This window comes from Notamacropus eugenii, chromosome 2 (genome assembly GCF_028372415.1).
Source record: "Notamacropus eugenii isolate mMacEug1 chromosome 2, mMacEug1.pri_v2, whole genome shotgun sequence".
Taxonomy (NCBI): Eukaryota; Metazoa; Chordata; class Mammalia; order Diprotodontia; family Macropodidae; genus Notamacropus; species Notamacropus eugenii.
Window position 1 is genome coordinate 314,144,664 of NC_092873.1, and position 5,428 is coordinate 314,150,091.

Consider the following 5,428-nt stretch of genomic DNA (forward strand, 5'->3'; position numbering starts at 1 on the left):
GAGGCAAGCAAAAGACTTTTCAGTGGAAGGAAAAAGGGGGAAGGTGAGAGAAAAACCATGAAACTTACCCTCATCACATTCAACTAAAGGAAGGAATAAAATGCACACTCATTTTGGTATGAAAACCTATCTTACAATACAGAAAAGTGGGGGAGAAGGGGATAAGCAGGGTGGGAGGGATGATGGAAGGGAGGGCAGTGGGAGGAGGGAGCAATTTGAAGTCAACACTCTTGGGGAGGGACAGGACCAAAAGAGAGAATAGAAACAATGTGGGGCAGGATAGGATGAAGGGAAATATAGTTAGTCTTACACAACACGACAATTATGGAAGTCATTTGCAAAGCTACACAGATATGGCCTATATTGAACTGCTTGCCTTCCCAAAGAGGATGGGTGGGGAGGGAGGGAGGGAGGAAGAGAAGTTGGAACTCAAAGTTTTAGGAACAACTGTTGAGTATTGTTCTTGCATACAACTAGGAAATAAGAAATACAGGTAATGGGGTATAGAAGGTTATCTTGCCCTACAGGACAAAAGAGAAGATGGGGATAAGGGAAGAAAAGGATGTTAGAAGGGAGGGCAGATTGGTGATAGGGGTAATTAGAATGCTTGAATTTTGGGGGTGGAGGGAGGGGAGAAATGGGGAGAAAATTTGGAATCCAAAATTTTGTGGAAATGAATGTTGAAAACTTAAATAAATTTAAATGTAAAATATGAAAAAAAAAGGAAACAGAATATTAGAGCTAGGAGATACTTTGGAGGTTATTAAGTTCAACTCCTGCTTTATAGATGGTGAACCTAAGGTACAGAGGGAAGATGACTCTCCCAAGGTTCTGCAACCACTTACTGACAGAACTAGGCCTAGAGCCCAGGTCTTCTGACTCCTAATACTGTTTCAGCCTTTATACAGTAATTATACAATAATCTCATTATATAGTAATCCACAAAACTATTTTAATGTATAGATCAAAATAATTGATACCAAACTTACTAATTATGTGTATGCAAAATTTAAAAACTGTTGCAAATACTTAAAGCATTTTCTTTGAAAAAAAAAGAAAAACTCACTTTGTTTAATTTGTAATGAAGTTTTGGCTATGAAGAGCATGAAATTAATCACACTAAAGCAACATCTTAATACTAAACATATAGCATACTGCAATAAACTAAAGGAATATTTCAAACAACTTTTAAAATCTTTAAATAAAGAAAAATAATGTTTTGAGGAATTTGTCACTGCCAGTGAAAAGTATTTACTTTCATTTTATGAAATGTTATTTAAATGCAAAACTTAAAAAGCCCTACATGATAAAAGAAGTTCTTGTGTTGCTCACTGCTATTAAAATGTCAGAAATAGTTCATGGAAAACGTATGTTGATAAAATTTGTAAAACTCCTTTCTGGAACGATACTGTTTCCAACAGAATTTCTGTAATTAGTAATGACCAATTCCAGCAGTTTATTACCAGGTGTAAGAGCAGCTCAAAGTTTGCAATTCAGTTAGATGAAATAACTGTTATTTCTAACATGGCACAGTTGTCACTTTATGTAATGTGCTTAAGAAGGAAGCATGCATGAAGAATTATTGTTTTGTCACATTTGGGAAGGCACATAAGAGGGAAGATATGTATCTTAATGTTGATTAATTTTTCACAAATGAAGGTTTACAGTGGAAATAAATTCCTTTGGAATCTGTACAGATGATGCTGGAGCAATGATGGGTGATATTATTGGATTTGTAGCAAAAGTTAAAGTTGGTGGCAATAAACATATTTTTTTTATTTCACTGCATGATCCACTCATAGCCAAAAAAAAGATCACTAAAGTTAGATGCTGTGCTTTGTGATAATGTAAAGATCATTAGCTTCATTAAAAACTGTGCTTTTAACAGTTGTTTTAAACCTTTGGAAAGACATGGATTGCATTTACAAAAGCTTATTACTAAATGCAGAGTTAAGGTGGCTCTCAAGAAGATGAAGTTTAAACAGATTATTGAAACTGAAAGATGGAGTTGTTATATTTTTGATTGAGAAGAAATCCAATTTTGTTAATTTTTTTATAATGACTTATGGCTTTCAAAACTGTGTTATTTGTTGGATATTTAAAAAACTTAATGATTTAACATGTTGCTTCAAGGGAAAAATTGTAACATATTTATGTTAAAAGATAAAATTGAAATTTCACTTAAAGTTACCATATGGAAGAATAGGATGGAAAATGGTTCTTTGTAAGAGCTATAATTGAATATTTGAAGCACCTGGGAACACAATTTCAGAAATATTTCCCTTCAAATTTTGATTCTAAATAGCTAAGTAAACAATAAACCATATTCTATTGAAGTAAAAAAATATCAGTCATCTGTCATTAAAAGTTCAAGAAGAGTTTGCCAAGTTAGCAAGTGACACAGGTGTAAAACATAATTTTCAGCAATTTCTGAAATGGTCCTAAACATACTTCTGCCATTTTGTACTATATATTTATGCAAAATGGTGTTCTCCTCATCAATGATTACAAAACAAAAATATCAATCAATTCTGAAAAACATTGAAGATATTCTATATCCTCTCTGTCCAGAATATCAAATATTCTACTAAGATAAAATTCTTTATGTAAAAATAAACAAGCACATCCACCTCATAAGAATGCAAATTTTCTTCCATATTTAATCAATGGCAAAATTATATGTATGCCAAAGAATTGTTTTAAAATAAATTTCTTTATGATTTTTTTGTGAGTAAATATTTGATTTGTATGCTTGTTTTATATACCTATATACCTGTGAGTGGAAATAGTTTAAGAAACACTCATGTGTCCCTCAGGATACTGTCCTGGGTACTCTTCTCTTCTCCCTTTACACTACTTCACTTGGTGATTTCATTAGCTGTCATTAATTTAATTGTAATCTCTATGCTGATGATTTTCAATCTTCGTATCTCTGCTCACCTCCAATCTTGCATTTCCAACTGCTTTTCAAGACACCTCAAACTGGATATCCAGTAAACATCTTAAAATCAATATATACAAAGAAGAATTCATTATCTTCCCCCTCTCCACAAAAGACTGATCTTTAATAATAGAGAGGCATTTTAAAGTTTTTGTTAGGAAAGAAAACCAGACCTGAAGAGATTATTTGCTTATTACAAAGACAAACAACAGAAATTCAGGAGTGAAAAATGCAGCAGACAAGGACAGGAAAAACAAGAACGACAACAGAGATGTTTTTCTTACTGTACACAAGGAAATAGGATAGAAATCTAGTAGCACTAACAGTGAAGAAGTAGACAGAGGGCATTTAAGAAAGAACCTGGCAACAACTTGCCTCCAGGTGAATCAATAGGTTTTTGTTGTTTTTGTTGTTTTATCTTTTGTTGGACTACATTAAAACAGAAGAGAATATATGAAAGGGAGTTAAGGGAAGAGGGGAAGATAGAAGAGTGTATGATGTTCTAAATCCAGGCCTAGCAATGAGGAAAGGATGACTACTGTAATCTCAGAAAGAGAAGACCTGACAGCAGCAGCAAGTGGCTCGCCTGGTACCGCCTCCGACCCACCTGGTCCTTCTGCCCCCCTCTGCTGGAGGTCTCTGCTCCACCATCACTGAGAAAATGTTTCTAAACCAATATGACAAGGACGCGTCTATTTGGAGCCCTCAGAGCAGAATTCATGAAAAAGAATATGCACTGGAAGCTGTCAAATAAGGCTCAGCTACTGAGGGCCTGAAATCCAAAATCCATGCTGTATTGGTTGCTTTGAAAAGGGCACAGTCAGAACCCACGGCTCATCAGAAAAACAATTCTACATATTGATAATCATATTGGAATTTCAGTTGTTGCTGATTAACACTGCTGATGTTAGGCTGTTATTCAACTTCATGCTTCAGGAGTGTCTAGGTTCCAGATTTGAGTTTGACAGACCTCTTCCAGTGTCTGGCCTCTAATAGGAAGTAAGACCCAGATACTGACACAGAGTGATAGCTGGGGACAACATGGAATGAGACTGCTCATCACTGGTTATCGTGATATGGGCCCTCACATCTTCCAAACCTGTCCGTCTGCAAACTATATTGACTGTCTGGCTATGCCCATTGGAGCCCGCTCTCATTAGGCCAGCACTTACTTGGAAAGGTGCAAGTCCAAGTTCAGTGACTGTAATTTGAATGATCTGGTGAAACATGGTCTTCCTGCCTTGTAGGAAACATTTCCTGTAGAACAGGACCTAACTGCAAAGAATGTTTCCTTTGGAATTGTTGGGAAAGACTTGGAGTCCACAATCTATGATGATGTGTCTCCTTTCCTGGAAAGTCTTGAAGAAAGACCACAGAGAAGAGCACAGCCTGCTGAGCCTGCTAAGGAACTTGCAGAGAAGGCTAATGAGCCCATGGAGCACTGATCTGTCTAAGCCAGTCTATATTAGCAAGTTTAAAAGGAATACTTCTGTCCATATGCCAGTTATTATGCTTTCAGCCAGTTGCAGAGTTATAGAAAGAGATGTTTAGAAATCAGTCCTGGAAGGATTTTCCCAGAGGTTATAACTGGGTACATTTTCTTTCGGAGGGAAGATGTGATCATTTTCTAGAAAGAATGAGGTATCAGCATTACTGTTTTTATATGAAGAACATATTGTTTTTGTGATTTTAAAGGCAACTGTGAAGTAAAATTGTTTCAACTGAAAAAAAAAAGGAAAGAGAAGACCCTAAAGGGGAGTAGGTAAGGAGGAGGGAGGAGGGCTTCACAAAGGGAGAAAACAAAGTATGTTTTACTTTGGTGGTAGGAGAGGGTTCCACTGATGAATACCCTTAGGGTTTAAAAGAGATGGTCTATGAAAGGAGATGGGGACCTTACACTGGGTGTGGCTTGTTGGATTTGGAAGGGGAGGAGTTGGTACTCCTGAGACCAACTGGCACTAGGGAAAGTGGGAGAACATGGACATATGGAGGAGATTATGAGGTTAAATGGGGGAAAAGGTAAATAGAAGATAGTACAGATCAGAGGTAGGCTGCATAATCCAGTTTGTAATGGAGGAAGAGCCCTACCATGGGGCAGTGTACTCTCTGATATCTACAATATTTAGCATTGTAATGAGATTGAGACACAATAGAAAAGAGAAATCCTTGGGGTAAGGGCCACAGGGCAGTTGCAGAAACTTCCTACAGGAGAGAACTTAGAATGGCTACCTTGGAAGCTTTAGTTTCATGAAGAATACAAAGAAAAGAGAGAGACCGGGTAATTATAGGTATAATGAATTAGATTGAAGGTCTAGAGTGGATAGAAAAAGAAGATCAATAATGAAGAGAGTAAAAAAATCCTTTTTGGAAAGGGGTGCAAAGATGAAACTTAAAACCTTTACAAATGAACATATTCTCTTTTTAATGTTACTGGTTTTTACTTCTCTTTTTCTATATTATCCTTCATTCTGATGTATTTGCACTCCC

The 5,428-nt window shown here is 36.3% G+C and overlaps 1 pseudogene; it reads left to right on the forward strand.

Moving 5' to 3' along the window:
- Window positions 1-3,602: 3,602 nt before the first annotated feature.
- LOC140523965 (proteasome subunit alpha type-1 pseudogene) lies at window positions 3,603-4,457 on the forward strand (annotated as a pseudogene).
- Window positions 4,458-5,428: the final 971 nt, after the last annotated feature.